Below are 18726 nucleotides of genomic sequence, written 5' to 3' on the forward strand. Positions count from 1 at the left end.
AAGTTCTTTTTTCAACTTCTCAGAGTAGTTCTTTTTAGCCACTCTGATCTCCTTTGTTAGTCTGTTCCTGGCCTGGTTATACAAGATTTTATCCCCACTTGTGTAAGCGTCCTCTTTGGCCTGACGAAGTTGTTTGAGTTTCCCAGTAAACCACGGTTTATCATTATTGAATGATAAGAATGTCCTGGTGGGGATGCATATATCCTCACAGAAACTGATATATGATGTTACAGTCTCTGCGAGTTCATCCAGATCGGTGGCAGCGGCTTCAAAAACACTCCAATCAGTGAGGTCAAAACAAGCTTTTAAATCTTGCTCTGCTTCATTAGTCCATCTCTTAACAGTTCTTAATACAGGCTTAGAAGATCTGAGTTTTTGCCTATAGGTCGGTATGAGATGAACCAAACAGTGATCAGAGAGCCCCAGAGCTGCCCGTGGGACAGAGTGATATGCATCTTTAATTATTGTGTAACAATGATCCAATATATTACTGTCTCTGGTGGGACATGTAACGTGCTGTCTGTATTTTGGCAGTTCGCGGGAGAGATTTGCTTTATTAAAATCTCCAAGAATGATTAAAAAAGAGTCCGGGTACCTTTGCTCTGTTTCAGATATTTGTTCAGGCAGCTGTTGCATCGCGGCGCTCACGCACGCGTCCGGAGGCACGTACACATTCACGAGAATGAAGGATGAAAACTCGCGGGGTGAATAGAACGGCTTACAGTTTATGAAGAAGGCCTCCAAATTAGGAGAACACATCTTCTTCAGAGTTGTTACATCTGAACACCAACCTTCATTTATGTAGAAACATAGTCCACCAGTTAATGGGGTCATTTTTATAAATTCAACTATTTTCTCTTGTGGACTACATGTAAACATCTTTTATGTGAAATATCTTATTCAGGGCAGTACTAAATAAACAATACCATGCATTTTGTATGGTCCGTCTTACTAAAATAATCAACATTTTGCAGATTCTGCAAGGTGTATGTAAACTTTTGACTTCAACTGTACACTGCACAAGGCAAGTTTGCTATTTAGAGTGTCATATAAAGTGTAGGACAAAAACACATAATAGAAGGTCTAACGTTACTTTTCAGTGCCTCTCCTATGGAAGCGGATTAGACTAATAATTCACGCAAAAAAATATGATGCACACATGCCCATCCCAATTCACATGTGTGAAATGCAATTCATGTTAGGGCTGTCGCGATTCGTCGATTTTATTCAACTATTCGATTTTTTTTTTAAATCCTCACTTAATTTTGCTCACGTCGACTAACCGGCAAAATACCGGAAGTGGCGCATTTCATGAATCCACTTCGAGAATCCATAAGACACATTATTAGACTGTTTTCCAAGGATGCATGATATATTAATCCCATTTAAAAATCCTAATTAAGCATAATTGTGAATGCTACAATTTAATTAAATGATTATATGCGATGCAGTTCTTGAGACACCAGAGTACTTGAGACACGAGACAAGCTCTGCTGTGACAGCTCTTTCATGTCCTCAACAAACAAAAACATGAGACTGTTTGAAAAATATCCAATTTTCCTAATCATCTATTTATTTACAACATGTCCCATCAGTCAAAACCTTACTTTATGCTTTACATTGAGTTTATGAATCTAATATTTTAATGTGGTAGCCTATGGTATCCAAGTGAATAATAATTCTTTATTAAATAAACATAAGAGTCGATCAATATTAAATAATAATACACTCTGCACTAAACAGCAGCCACTGGCTACACTGATCATGTTAACGAGTGTCTAAACGACCAATTTAACTTCGGTAAACATGCAAAAATAAAACGATACATTTCCACTAGTCTAGTTAACTGAAATCAAACAATCAACTGCACCAACCTCTGTTGAACCGTGACTTGAACTGTGGTCTTGCACTGATGATGCAACATCCATGTATGCACGCTAGGGATGGGCGATATGGCCTAAAAAAATTATCACGATAATTTCAGGTATTTATTGCGATAACGATACAAATGACGATAATATATATACATGTGTGTGTATATATATATATATATATATATATATATATATATATATATATATATATATATATATATATATATATATATAGATTACGTTTTAAAGATTAAGTTTATTTCATAGTATTATTAATGCAATTAACTTGAAACTTTCTGTACACAGCCAACTTATGGTCATGCTAATTATGATCAACAGCTCATCTCCATTAATTGCTCTTATCAACCATAATAATGCGTTACGGACACTTCATATTAAATCATATGCATAGGCTACTGGCACACGTTTACCACGTTGCTGATGACTGAAAGCCTGTGTATGGCTATACTGCTGTGATCTGTTTCAGGCTTTCCATATCATAACATTTTAGAAATTAATTCATTGTAATATCTCAGAAATGGCATATTTAACGAGAACATCGCGGAGATTTAGACTGCTTTGCTGTTTGGGTCAGAAATGCACAGGCGGACTGAAGGAAAAATCGCCAAAACTATTTTAAATGTCATATAATGTTCATTGTTAATGTTATTATCTTATCTAAACTTTTTATGTGTTTCAAACGAACTTATGTCGCCATCTGTGTTGCATTCATGCAGAGAGCAAGATTTTGCGTGTTCACGCGCATGCTGAGTGAGACGCTCAAGAGATGTGGGCTACATTCTTATTTGTCTACATTTTTTTTTTTCTTCATTACAAATCTTGTTTGGTTTTATTTTGTATCATTGCATGTTAAAAATAATTCACTATGTTATGCAGATGCAAAACGCTAGACTGCGAATAAGATTAGCTACAGTTTCACATTTTATAAATATTTGAACAATACAGGTCCTTCTCAAAAAATTAGCATATTGTGATAAAGTTCATTATTTTCTGTAATGTACTGATAAACATTAGACTTTCATATATTTTAGATTCATTACAACACAACTGAAGTAGTTCAAGCCTTTTATTGTTTTAATATTGATGATTTTGGCATACAGCTCATGAAAACCCAAAATTCCTATCTCAAAAAATTAGCATATTTCATCCGACCAATAAAAGAAAAGTGTTTTTAATACAAAAAAAAGTCAACCTTCAAATAATTATGTTCAGTTATGCACTCAATACTTGGTCGGGAATCCTTTTGCAGAAATGACTGCTTCAATGCGGCATGGCATGGAGGCAATCAGCCTGTGGCACTGCTGAGGTGTTATGGAGGCCCAGGATGCTTCGATAGCGGCCTTAAGCTCATCCAGAGTGTTGGGTCTTGCGTCTCTCAACTTTCTCTTCACAATATCCCACAGATTCTCTATGGGGTTCAGGTCAGGAGAGTTGGCAGGCCAATTGAGCACAGTAATACCATGGTCAGTAAACCATTTACCAGTGGTTTTGGCACTGTGAGCAAGTGCCAGGTCGTGCTGAAAAATGAAATCATCTCCATAAAGCTTTTCAGCAGATGGAAGCATGAAGTGCTCCAAAATCTCCTGATAGCTAGCTGCATTGACCCTGCCCTTGATAAAACACAGTGGACCAACACCAGCATCACTGACTGTGGGTACTTGACACTGGACTTCAGGCATTTTGGCATTTCCCTCTCCCCAGTCTTCCTCCAGACTCTGGCACCTTGATTTCCGAATGATATGCAAAATTAGCTTTCATCCGAAAAAAGTACTTTGGACCACTGAGCAACAGTCCAGTGCTGCTTCTCTGTAGCCCAGGTCAGGCGCTTCAAAAGTGGCTTGACCTGGGGAATGCGGAACCTGTAGCCCATTTCCTGCACACGCCTGTACACGGTGGCTCTGGATGTTTCTACTCCAGACTCAGTCCACTGCTTCCGCAGGTCCCCCAAGGTCTGGAATCGGTCCTTCTCCACAATCTTCCTCAGGGTCCGGTCACCTCTTCTCGTTGTGCTGCGTTTTCTGCCACACTTTTTCCTTCCCACAGACTTCCCACTGAGGTGCCTTGATACAGCACTCTGGGAACAGCCTATTCGTTCAGAAATTTCTTTCTGTGTCTTACCCTCTTGCTTGAGGGTGTCAATGATGGCCTTCTGGACAGCAGTCAGGTCGGCAGTCTTACCCATGATTGCGGTTTTGAGTAATGAACCAGGCTGGGAGTTTTTAAAAGCCTCAGGAATCTTTTGCAGGTGTTTAGAGTTAATTAGTTGATTCAGATGATTAGGTTAATAGCTTGTTTAGAGAACCTTTTCATGATATGCTAATTGTTTGAGATTTTTGGGTTTTCATGAGCTGTATGCCAAAATCATCAATATTAAAACAATAAAAGGCTTGAACTACTTCAGTTGTGTTGTAATGAATCTAAAATATATGAAAGTCTAATGTTTATCAGTACATTACAGAAAATAATGAACTTTATCACAATATGCTAATTTTTTGAGAAGGACCTGTATATTCAGCATATTTAACAACCTGTTTTGTATCTTTATTTAATGCATAAGCGGTTTATTAAAACAAGTTTATGAGGCTATGCTCTAGAGTCTAGACTATTATTCATATGCAAGTGTTTGTGCGGAAAAGAATGCGCATGCATGACAGTGAGGTGCTCGCGCGGATCACTTGCATTTTTTCCTGATAATGAAACAACTTAAAATAATAATAATTTTAAAAAAGAAATTATTCTTTTTGACGCGGCGCGAATTGAGCGTTTAGAGCGAAATTCTATACATATGCTCTCTGTGGCAGTCATACATGTGCGCCTGGCAGAAGCCCCGCCCATGACGCGAATTCGCTTCTGTTGTGTAGTGAATTTCACGCGCGAATGAAGCGAGTAAACCCAAAATGTTCACGCGTCCAACTACGCGCGAATAGCGCGATTTATTCGCGCAAGTCGCGTCCGGTGTGAACGCACTGTCAGCCTCACGTCCGCCTTCCGCCATGCTTGTTTTCACTCCGCACGTGAACAGTGAATCGGGCGCGCACAAAACTACGTCATCAACTAGACTTATCGTTATTATCGTGAGGAGACAAATTTTTATCGTGAGGAGAATTTTCAACGGTATATCGCAAACGATAAGATATCGCCCATCCCTAATGCACGCCCAGGGCGGGTTATGATTGGTCAATCGCCAGGCTCAAATCTGATTGGCTAAAGAGTACCTGCGTGGGAGGAGTTCGCTGCCAGGAAAGTCTCAAAAATACACACACATCAAGGCCATTTACAGTCCTTAATGAAGTTGTGAATTTTACAAATTTTTGTACACAGTTGTACATCTGTAAATTGTGTTTTGCATTTGTGAAACTTATTTTATGAATATTCTTTTTTGTGCATGTGACTTGTTTTTTGTGAATTTTCTTTTCTTTCGTGCACGCGAATTGGGTTTCACGCATGTGAATTGGGACACTCATGTATGCATAGGGCTGGGTATCATTCAAAAATGTTCGATATCGATACCGATACCTTGAGTTCGATACCGGTTCCTGAACGATACTTTTTTCGATACCAATTTTATGAAAACAGTTTTAACAAGATTGCATTATCTCAAAAAACTTTGGTTTTATTTTTTCAGCTTGTTGACATGTATACAGACTCAAAGACTCATCTCCTGAGCCCCTGCACAAAGGAACAAAATATATCCAACACAATAAATCAGTACAAATAATTTTAATAAAGCTCAAATAGTTTTCAGTTTACACTAGTGCGTGCTCGTTTTAAAACGCATAGCTCAGACAGAATTATCATTTCTATTCATTTATTCTAGGTTGTTAAAGACTTCAAGAAATTTTTAATCTTTATCCACTTTCATAAGTGGATGTTTTATTTTCTTTCACAATATGTTTTATTGTTATTAAATTCTATGTTGTAGTATGTCTAATTATTTGAATGCATAAAAACTACTTGGTTTATTCAAATTTATTCTTAAAACAGCCTTATGAAATGTTTTCTTTTTCCTCAGAAATTCTGTGTTCTGTATCTGGTTTTCAAATGAAGGCATAAAACATTAATTTAATTTTTCTTTTAAATGATTGAAAATAAAACAATTATTTTGGCAAACAAAATTTTACTATTAAAATTAAAACATGGAAATGTTGTGCGATCATTAATTAAAAAATAAGAGTTTTAATAATTTTAATAGTAGCCTAGTAGTAGCAGTATGTACACTCTGCTGAACAATATTCATTCATTTCTTTTTTTTCTTTTTAATTTTTTTGGGGATTGTTTTTTTTTTTTTTTTTTTTTTAATGCTTTATTAAGAACAGGTAGCATGTACAGTGCCATATCTCAATATATAACAACAACAGAAAACATTTCACATGCTTCAAGTAGGAACAAAGAAGAAAGAGAGAGAAAAAAATTATAATAATAATAAATAAAAAAAAAAGACAACGAGAGGGATATTAATTTATTTCTGCCGCAGTGTCTTCCAAGTTAAACCGAACTTTTATTTTGACGGGTTTCCGGGAATACCTTTACAGTTCTGTGTGTATATGATATGACGCAAGTTTTACTCAAATCAAACGGTAAAATGCTCATGAAGTGACTCTCAGAGCAGTTCTAGAGCTGTTGTTCACGTGTTTATGTCCTCATTTAGTGAGACGGCAGACGCTGAAATGTCACGCGAGCTTCAGTCTGTGTCAAGTAAGCAAAACTGCGCAATATAGAGAGCAGACTGCTCCGTACGCTTTCGAATTGCTCTCGCGGATGTCAAACACTGATCAATCAGCACCATCACTTCTAGTCAAACACACCTAGTGCTGCAGGATTATTGGCTCACTGACGGTGATGAGATTAACCCCTTAGGTATCGAAATTTGGTACCGAACGACAAGACGTTTTTCGATACTCGGTGGTATCGAGGCAATTCGGTCGGTGCCTAAAAAGTATCGAACTCGATACCCAGCCCTATGTATGCATCGTATTTTTTGCGTGAATTATTATTGAGTCTTATCTGCTTCTATACTCTCCATATTAAACTGGTTAAATGTAAATTAATTTAATCTTACACTGCAGTGCATGAAAAGTGTTGATCCGGCATGTTGCCATTGTGATCATGACGGCCGTAACATGAGGCTTCTCCTGTTTGTTCCTCCATGGCATATTTAAGTCCCACTTCAAAATTTAAATTTTTTTTTTACACTAACAGCTGTCATTAAGACATTAGCAACTCTGTTTGTCCGAGTTGGGTGTGGCTTACCGTTAGGACCAATAATTGAGAGTAGCGCAAGCAAACTGGTCAGCAAACGAGCTCAGAACAAGTTTTCTCATGTTGATCTCACGGCACTGTTACTGCACAGTGCTGCGCGATCCAGTGAGAAGAGTTTGAACTCACCACAGAATGAAAAAGGTTGCTGTGAGATCTAGTGAGAAGCATTCAAATTCTGCACAGAGTTCTGTTATGAATAGATCAAACAGCGCTGACGTAGAAACCCAGAGGCAGTAACTAAAGATGGTATCGTTAAGGTTTTAATGGTATTACAACTCTTACTGCTTATTGATTCGGTACTTTAACGGTATTCTTATCGGTATTTCTTATTTATATATAACAAATTAAGTGCTTAATTAACATTTATTTATATTCTAAAAGGTAAAATAATTTAATGAAATGAATAAATAACAATTTGTAAATCCACCAGTGCAGGCATTTTTAGTATTTTATATACATAAGATAAGATCCAGTAAGAACATGAACAAAGAAACAAAGTAAAACAAGCTGAAAAATACAATACAGGGCTCCAAACTGCGACTAAAATGGTCGCATTTGCGACCAAAAATATTAATTTGCGAGTGAAGTTTTTGCTGAGGTCGCCACTGGCGACTATATATATAATTTGCATGAAAGGACTTTTTTCCCGATTGTTTTGCGCTCACATCTTTTGTTATGTTCACGTATTAAACTTACATAAGACGATGCGCATCAAAGTTTTACTGGAAAAGAGTTTCAAACAGTCCTCGTTTCTGCCGCACACAGTCTGCTGAACGCAGTGAGAGAGACCTGAAAGGGCCTGTTTACACCTGGTCACTTCATGCATTTTCTCTGATCGGATATCTATATAATTTGTTAAAACGTTTCCCCATTTACACTTGGCCACATAAATGTGTCTTCGCAAAACGGATATAAATCCGTTCTTCAATTCCCGCTTCATATGAAAATATAACGGAGTTCACGTCAATGAAAGCAATGGATAATTTTATTAATTATCAGCTAATTTCAATATCATAGGCCGCAACAAGACAGCGCGCGGCATCAGCACTGGAAAGATAGGCTAGTCTCGCTACTTTTAATGAAGAAGATTGTGTGTTGAGCGTCTGCGACTTACTTTCAGGTTCATTCAGTTTGCGCGTCGCTTGCTGAAGAAATACTCCGCTACTCATCCGCGGTGATGCTTGTTGCATTGCGCTGTCATATCTGACTATAACATGCCATATAGCCTATAAAACGCTCTCACACGTCTATTATTTTAATATTATGGGAGGAGTAAAATTACCATATGTGGTTTCAACAACCAGATGCATTTACACTTGTCCGGTTTCGCCCAGACCACCTCCTGAAGTGGTTAGAGCGATTGGATTTATATCCATCTCGAATGCGTTTCGGACGGCATTTACACCTGGTCTTTTCAAGATCAGATAGCTATCCGATCAGGAAAAAATGCATGAAGTGACCAGGTGTAAACAGCCCCAAAGTGCAAGTGCAGAAAAGCCGTGTCTATTTCGTGCACAACTTGAACAAACTTCAACAGGTAAAGCTGTCAGCTCTGTGGATACTGGCAATATCGTCAACAATTCTCATTTATAATCATTACTAATATGGCTGCTTCTTAGTCTATATGCTGTGTTCTGTTAATGCATGGACTTCCTGTTATTTGAAGCGCACTTGCCATCCAGTAATCGCAAAAAGCTTTGTGCTGTCTTACTTTTTAATAAACAAAGTATCAGCTTTAAAATGCTACGAAATTCAAATTATGCGGTTTGGGTGCTCTTTAATGCGGACCACAAGCATACACTTTCGGTAATATAAACACCAGTACCCCGCGTCCACACGGTCCGTGAATGCGTCCGGATCGCGCGAACGGAGAGTCTCGCACTTAATGCTCAGGCGCGATCTCTTTAGCACCTGAGCAGCAAGTGAACCCATTATATATTTCGATTTACTACTATAGTATGAAATGAACATGATCAAAAGGTAGGCAATAAGAAAGCCTATAGTACAACTTACTGAAATGTTTTATGTAAAAGCTCATTCAGTGTTTCAAACTGAGGAAATGTATAAAGCTTGTAAACATTGCATTGTAATACATTTACCTCAGAATAACCACTCAGTGTCCATAAACTCATCAGTCAGCTAGAAAAATAACTATAAAGAGGAGCGTTTTGCTATATTTATGCGCTGTTGCATATTAATATTTTTACTTATTCTGTTGTACATGATTCAACTCCTCCTATAAAATTGCATTTTACTAATGAAGAAAAACAGACTGAATGTGTGAAAGACGTGACAACATTTATAGGATGCACTGCACTCAGTTGCCAAGTGATGCTTATGGTCCATGATATTGGTACAGATTCTGTGTAACGAACAATTCTTTGTGACTGTATATTTCAAGTTGTAAAAGACATTTAATTCACACTTTAAGTGAACTTTAGTCCCCCGGTCGACCTGATCATCTACAAGATGGATTAAAATGCTGATAAAGCCTAGAAAAGATAAGACATAAACACATGACAAAATGATTGAAATGTTAAAATAGGGGGGAAAAATAAAATGATAATAATAAAATAAACCACTTTTATTCTGTGGCACCTAAAAAAATAATTTGGCGCCTAAGTTTTTCTTTTATAGGAGCCAATGGCTCCTTACTCGATTTTTTTGTCTGGAGCCCTGCAATAAAACAAAGATACAAATGAAAAAAAAAAATTGTGCTTCAATTTTTAGAAACTGTTCAGGTAAGTAAGAGCCTACAAAATAAATCTAATAACATAACTAAATATAAAATAACACTACAAAGTTTTCACTGTATGTGACAGATTAATGCTTATTAAAGCTAAAGTTATTCAGATTAAGAGCTGTGCGTGTTGTTTGATTAAGATTGCTGGCCCAATCGTCAGAAGGTGACTGCATATGTATTGACACATCGGATTTTCTCCCAGCTGTTCATGTCATAAACTGTTTAAGTAAGTACTGTCAGGCATTTTGACACATTCTTGTGTGTATTTGATCGCTTGGATGCGCACCTGAACCCCAAAGTGTAGTTTGCTTGTCCATTTAGGAGCACCCTGGGGAACACTGTCTCTGATGCCGATTATTGTGCTTTCAACGTCAAACATGTCCGGCAATTTAGCAACATTAAAGATTGCATTTTACAACAATCACCGATTGTGCTGTTTCAGTTTGCGTTTTAGGGAGGAACGATTGTGCGCTGCTGTGAAGGGAAAGAAGCTGTGCTAAAAGCGGCAAGTTTAGCCTACCTCATATCATCTTTTTATGATCCTTGGAAGCCAAAATCAGAATTAACAATAAAATCAGCAAAATATCACAGCCACAGGCTGTGTAAAAGTGTAAGCAGATTAGGGCTGGGCGATAAATCGATTTTATCGATTAACTCGAATGTGTAGTTTACATCGATTTGTTTGAATAAAAATCGGTTTTCTTTTTAACATCCGCCGACGCTCCCCTCTGAGCTTCCGTAGTTCTGAATGAGCTCAGCCCTCCCCCCGCGCGTTTGCCATATAGGGTTTGGCCGATTGCTGATAGACATTATGATGTTAAAGGCCTAACTTTACTTCGTTTTTGTACGCGAATGCGCAGCCTTTCAAAGTTTACTCCATTTGTAGTTGTACGTGAACTCGGGCGGCCGGCACACGCGCTCTAGAAAGCTTCAACCATGTTCAGTGTCTGCTATATTTTTCCCCATTAAGTCATGACTGAGACAAATATTTTTTAACTCTTTTAAACCAAAGCTGAGCTGTTTCTCATACCCTCTCGCACACAAGCGCTTGTCAATGTGAGCGTCTGTTGTTGCAGTCTCAGCTATTCTGATGTCCGTCTCTTTTCAACTGTGAAACGGCCATGAACATGTGGAAAAACCATAGGGAAAAACTGATTACTGTTAAATAACTTCAGTGCGCATGTGCGTCCCTGCGCTCGTGATCCCATTTGCGCCTGAAAACTACTGCGTGCGACTATGAACAAATATTTGTTAGCACCACTGCGACCCGATCAGCATATTTGTGTTTGTGCTGAGGGAGCTTTAAAGGTATCTAACTACTTATGCGTTTTTGCAGGTTGAGTAATGTATCACATAACAAAAGAAGTGTAGACAGTGCATGAATCTCTTATTTACACAGTGTAAGCAGCTTCATTGATTATAATAGAGTTTGGTGAGATCGCGATGAACTAAGATGAGGGACAGCTTTTAATGATTATTAAGGGAGTTTGCAAATGTGATATTGATTTAATACAACAGTTCATTAAACAAGTTAATATTAAATGACTTATATTGTCTGACTACAACACTATTGCCTTATTTTGCTCTAAAATAGTTTCAAACAAAGTCCCAGCCAAGCCGCAGCGCATCTCCATTCAAACACAGCGGTGTTTCGTTTATGAATGAACTGCGTTTTTAAACGAATCTAGTGAGTAAATGATTCAATTACCCATTCATAAAGACAGTCTACTTCATTCCTGAATGAATCATCCGTTCGAACGAGTCAATTAAATGAATGATTCAGTGATCAAATCAGTGACATACCGCCACCTACTGGTGGTTTTAATTTAATTTAAGTATCTTTTCTGTTATTAAAATCATTTACCCCCGGTTTCACAGACAAGGCTTAAGATTAGTCCCAGACTAAAATGTAATTCTGAGTTGTTTCAACTGAAATAAACTTGCACTGATTGATCTTAAAACATATCAGTGCCTTTTTGTCTCAAGATGCACACCAGTAATGTTTTTTTCTAAGGAATGTTAATAAAAAGTACGGCCTAATCCTGGCTTAGTCTAAGCCCTGTCTGTGAAACCGGGCCTTAATATTTCTACATTCAAAACTGTATATTTAAAACATTAACCTCAACATGAATTTATGAATTTAATTGCACTTATGCAACCTCTGAGCCTCATTAAACATCTGAAAATACACCTACAAGCCACTTGTGTGTTCGTCTGTGCCACTTCTGTAGTACAAATTTATTTCTTAAATACTGATTTCATTTGATTGTTATCTTATTCTACTTCTTATTCTACTTGTTTTTATTCTGTTGTTTTAATTAGAAATGATAAAAAGCTTATTAATATATATATAATTTTTATTTTTTTAATTTGAATTTGACAAAATATAACATACTTTTAATAAAGTTAGAAAAATGCCATTACAAAGGTAAAAACTAAATTCCCTGTAAATCACTTTAAGGTGTCAAATATCACCTCGTAATGGGAAGGTTAATTTTTTATCAGAATTTTTTATTATTGATTTGACGCACTCCTAAAAAGAAAAGTAAGCGTAGAGCCCTGATTGTATATAAAATTGCGGGCATCAGGGATTACGCCTGGCGTTGAAACTGCTTTTGAATTGAAGTTAAAACTTTTGAAAAATTTCTTTGTCATCGGCAGATTGATTTTAAGTAGGGGGAAAAAAATCGATTTAAATCGTAAATCTGATTTTTTGTAAAAAAAAACGGGGATTTTTTTTTTTTGGCCATATCGCCCAGCCCTAAAGCAGATGTTTGAATGTTTAGTTTTCTCCTCTGTCATCACAATTAAACAGGGCTTTCATAGTCTATTGTGGGCTCTGTGGTCTCAGCCTCAGATGTCATACCCACGGACTGTTGGCTAAATGTCTGATGCATATGGCACACAAAAGAGGAAAGACTTCGGGAGTTTTGAAGTCATCATCGGATTGGTTACATTATACAGGTTTTCCGGGAGACGTGTCGCGTTCTTTAACGTTCTGCCTGGAAACAAAGATGTCATGATGCCAAACCCCTCACGAAATAAGAAAGCCATCGTGTTTACAACTGTGATGACGAGCGCTTGTTAGGATCAACTAAACACTGGATTTTCAAAAGTATATGACGTATTCAAAGTTCGCGGCATAGAATCTTTAAAATATGTCAGAGAGTTTTACACAAGAATGTGGGAAACAGAGCAGTTCTGGGCACCATAATATTTTTTTTTCCAAATGGTGCCCCAAAACAGTGTAGAACCTTATTGAACCAAGACCAAACAATTATAGAATCTTGCATACCAAAGAGGAAACTTAGACGATTCCCTTCCCATGAGTCCGAAAGGGACCAAGCCTACTGACGCCTCCTTGTCTAAGAGGATAACCTTATCTCCGGAGACCCATAAAAACAGGAGATATTTGAGAAGAACATCTGGATGTCTTTAAAGAACAGAACCTTCAATGTTCGTGAGCAGGTTTACCATAAATAAAGTCGAACAGTACAAAGCCCGTTGCATCTGGAAAGGATCCAGCACAGACCAGCTCTGATAACTCCTGACCATTAACGCATAAATTCAACCAGGAGAGACGTTTTTATGATGAGACTGGACGTTGAAGTCTCACAGATACATGTCCAACGGGACACTCATGACCCCCGGACAACTCTTCTCTCTCTCACATTTCACATTCCTTCTTATTAACAGACAAAGAGACTCAAATCTTGCTTAAGGATTCCAAAAAGAACAAAGTATAATTGTTCCTGCTATTAAAGCAGTATACTCAAAAGCAATATGTACAATATATTTACAATATATATTCAGGTTGTATTTTGATGTCTAATTTTTCCCGATCACTATTGTTTAGTTTCACATGCTTGGTGTGATTATTTAGAATTTAGGATTGTTTAATCTATGGCTTAACCGCGTAATAGATAAAACTGATATATGTACTTTGGGTATTTCGAATGAAAGCTGATTTCATCAGCAATAATCTGGTGTGGATGGAAATTGTCTTTTATCATCATAAGGTATGATTACAACACGTATAGAAATCTGCTTTCAATAGTTTCTTCATGTGATAAAATAACTGGGCAGATAAATTATGCGCGGAAAACTGAGCCGTGCGGGGCAGGGCTCCGCCCTACAGAGACACTTGGGAAAAGGGGCGGACTGAAGTCAGCCCGTTAAAAGTCGCTTTGGATAAAAGCGTCTGCTAAATGACTAAAAGTAAGTAAAGTAAAAGACAGACACCCACCTTTGGGAGTGCTGTGCTCTCTTTGCTTGCTTGCGCACTGTTTGAAACTTTGGCTCCTGCTCTGATCGCGCTGTTAAGCACTTCCAGTCATTAACATCTGGCCAAGCATTTGAACAACTATCCAGACTTAGTCAAACTTCTAAAGAAACTAGCATCTGAAGCCGTAAGAACTGAAACAGACTTCCTAAGAGCGTCATCACGTCACAGAGAAACCAACCAATCGCAAGAGGGCATCCCCAGTGACATCACGCAACAGCGATTTCAGCAGCCAATGTGCACCCGTGGTTCCCTCTACCAGGAAGGGAACGGAACTCAACTTCAAGCAAGTAAAATCAAACAATTCTTCCTACTGCTGCTGGAAACTGGTTGCATTCATCTTTAAGTGTAAAGATAGTGAAGTTCCTTGCTTATGACTCCCTCAGGTTGAAATTAGAGCATTCTTGAAAACGAGCATTAGAACTTTAAACTCTCTTCATTTCAAAACAATTCATTGCAATGTGTGTGTTTGTGTTTTTACGTATTCTGTTTGTGTTATTTAGCTTAGTAGCTGTGTAGCGTAGTAAAATAAACTGACTTTATTTAGAAACCTTTGTCTGGTGCTATGTGATTTCCAAGTCTTAAACTATTTGCCAAAGATCGCGTTACCTATGCTCAAAATTTACCTAATCAATACTGTGGCCACGGCAAATAAAACTGAATTGTTAAGAGATAACGTACTGATTTTAATGCTTGCTGGACAAGTCGTTAATGAGGTATCGTTAACAAGGTATAAGTTGGACGTTTTGATTAATATCAATTAATCATTTAAATATCAATATTGAATCTTAAGAATAGATTCCCCAAAAGCTAAATTAAAATAAGGGCTAATCCTTTACAACAGTCTGGTTACAAACTTTCTTCAAAATATCTTCCTTTGTGTTCAGCAGAACAAAACAGGTTCCCTTTAATACACTGAACAAAATTATAAACGCAACACTTTTGTTTTTGCTCCCATTTTTCATGAGCTGAACTCAAAGATCTAAGACTTTTTCTATGTACACAAAAGGCCTATTTCTCTCAAATATTGTTCACAAATCTGTCTAAATCTGTGTTAGTGAGCACTTCTCCTTTGCCAAGGTAATCCATCCACCTCACAGGTGTGGCATATCAAGATGCTGATTAGACCGCATTGCACAGGTGTGCCTTAGGCCACAATAAAAGGTTACTCTAAAATGTGCAGTTTTACTGTATTGGGGGGGTCTGGGGGGGCTGAAAACCAGTCAGTATTTGGTGTGACCACCATTTTCCTCACACAGTGCAACACATCTCCTTCGCATAGAGGTGTTCAGTGTAAATACAAATACAAATACCTGAGAGAAGATGTCTTGCAGGTCTTTCATAATTTAGCTCATTTAATTTGAATGTTTGAACCTTTCGAGAGAGAAATTCATGCAGTTTTCAACGTCTTTCAAGTATTCTACACAACTATTTCCAGCACTTTAAAGCTCTAAAAATGATCAGTTCTATATACTATTATAGAAGAATAATAGTACATTTAGTAAGAGAAGAATATCTTAATGTTCTATATGAAAATTAGATTTTGCTACTGCTAACAATTTTTGATACCCAACTCACCAGTGCTACCAAATCTGCTTTTGCCGCCACCATCTGTAAAAGTTAGTGGCGCTGCTCACAAATGTTGGTCTGGAGCCCTGTACTCTTACATCAGGGTTGACTTTTCACATTTCTCAGCTTTTAAGTTTCTGAAAATAAACCATTTTTACTTTTATTTCAGAGTTGATTGAAGAAAACGAGGAGAATAAAGAATCAAGTGAAGTGGAGGAGAAAAATCATGTCAAAACTGGAGAAAAAACTTTGAGTTGCTCTCAAACCAAACAAAAAGATTTAAAGAAAAGAAGAGTCAAGAAAGCTTTCAACTGTACTCAGTGTGGAAAGAGTTTGACAAGCAAAACAGGTCTTGATGTTCACATGAGGGTTCATACTGGAGAAAAGCCTTATTTGTGTATACACTGTAACAAGAGATTCAGTCAGTCAGTACATCTGAAAACACATGAGAGGATCCACACTGGAGAGAAACCTTATAAATGTTCACACTGTGACGAGAGATTCAATCAGTCAACACATCTGAAAACACATGAGAGGATCCACACTGGAGTGAAACCTTATAAGTGTTCACACTGTGACGAGAGATTTGGTTATTCATCAAATCTGAAAAGACACGAGAGGATCCACACTGGAGAGAAACCGTATCACTGCAATGCATGTGGAAAGCGTTTCAATCATTCATTTGCTCTGCACAGGCATACAATAAACAATCACAGTTAGGCTCCGTAAACACGGGGACCTGAATAACACCTATGAATACGTAAAAAAATTATATCGTATCAGCGTTTCGTCCAGACAGATCCAGCATTTTGGGAGCCTGAAAATGCTTCTTTTTTTTTTTTTTTCTTTAAACCGGGTCCCAGAGTGGATAAATCTGAAAATGACACCTTTGTGTTTTGGGTGTACAGCCAATCCATATATTTTGTGAACAATGTTATCACCCCACGTCTCGATCCTAGTTAGACCCTGCTACGTCACGTAACAGAAACAGCAATATCAAAGGCGGACTACATGCTTGTGTTCATGCTGCAGAAGCCTATTAGCGTTACTACTGTTGGGTTTGTATACAGCGGGCAAGGTTTATGCGCATGCTGCAAGTCTTCTCTGTTTTTAGTGCATCTCTGTGGCAGCGCTACATACTGGTCTGGCATGTGTACTACATCATCTCGAGTCAGTTGCAGTGGATGTGTGTGTATGCAGATATTTCTTGAGACAACACTGTGTTTACGGAAGAACGAGAAAATAAAAGATTGGATATGGAAAGCTCTGGCTTCGTGTTGATGAGCCCTACGTAGATCAACTTTAGATGCAGCAATTTCAGATCTGCTGCTGCATCCTAAACAAATGTGAAACAATAATGCATCAAGCAATACAATATAATTGGATAAATCTGTCCTAACCATGACATGAAAAAGAAACATTATCTAAAGTTTTCACAGTGAATAAAGTTAATCTTCAAAACCAGCAGATTCAACTGTGAGATTCTGAATGGAGTTCCTCCCCAAAGAACAATGTCAAAAAGTTTTATTCTTGTGTATCAGTTTGTTTCATGATTTAAATGATATTGTGCTTTCTTATAAGTTTCATTCAAGTTCAATTGTCTAATGCATATGGATCACTTTTTGCCTAGTCTTTCATGAAGGAAAGTAGAAGCTTTTTACAAACTGTTCTTGTTCAGGAAGCTGAAGAAGAGACTAACACTTTTCAGGGACACCAAAATTTATATTTAATTTATTCTTCATTTTTATTCTTCTGTGATGTATTTAGAAAACACAGATGCAAGATATACTGTCATTTAGCTTTGTAATTGATCCTTATTTGCTTTTGTTGTAAGTACACTCTAAAAAATGCTGGGTTATTTTTTAATAACCAAACCGCTGGGTTGACCCTGTCTCCGGTGAAACTTCTCAACAACGCAGCTGCTGAGAGCACGGGCTTTTTAAGCCCACAGGAGAGAGCCATTCTCACTTCTCAGTGCCCCTGACGACGATTTGGTGCACTCTTTCGGGGAAGTAAAGGATTGTATACATTTTATTTGATTTATAAAGTCTTTAATGTGGTGTAAATTATTATTTTATGCAATGCAACATAAGGACGAGATATCAGTCAGCTGTGTCTGCAGTGTAATTTAATTTGATGTTAAAATATGTTCTCTAATTTCAGTACTGTTTGTTTTTGGGCAGGTTTTGAAGTCTGTATGATCTCAGCTACGAGTGAAATGCGAGACCGCGGTCTAAAGTTCACAGTTCAGTTTTAATTGTAGTGTCTGTTCTCTAACTGAACTAAATGATTTTTATTACTATTAAAAAAATAAATTAAAAAAATGCCGGTGAGGGAAGTTGCCACGGTGGGCAAGCCAAGTCAAGCCACCTTTATTTATATAGCGCTTTTATATACACAATACAGATTGTGTCAAAGCACAAAGTGACATAGCCGGTGTTAGCTTAACAGTGTAGGCCTATTGTGATTTTTTTTTTTTTGTGACTGTGGTTGCCTGTTTGTATAAAAACCTCTTCTGTGGGTCTGGGCAACACGTGTTAACGAGTTAACACATGATTCACCCAAACATAAAAATGCCATTGTAAACCCATATGGTTTGCTTTCTTCATTGGCATACAGAAATGTTATCATTATTATTATTATTATATGTTTAATTTATATAGCGCTTTTTCCAAGTTCAGGACGCTGTACAAAAGCAGAAACACAATTGACAGTCGATTCACATAATGATAACAGTCCTTTCACAATCAATTAATCCGTTAAGTAGACAGTTGCCCAGTCCAGGGATAGACATGATTGCAGTTGCATATCATGGTACAATTATGTACAGAAAATAGAGATACAAAATAAGTAACCAAAAAAAAACATATATACCACAGCTGGTAGTATAGGATAAATAATGTTCGTGTCAGTCAGCTATTTAGATATTTTTTTCCCCACAGAAGAAATTCATAATAGTTTAGAATGATATGAGGGAG

This window comes from Barbus barbus (genome assembly GCF_936440315.1).
Source record: "Barbus barbus genome assembly, chromosome: 3".
NCBI lineage: Eukaryota > Metazoa > Chordata > Actinopteri > Cypriniformes > Cyprinidae > Barbus > Barbus barbus.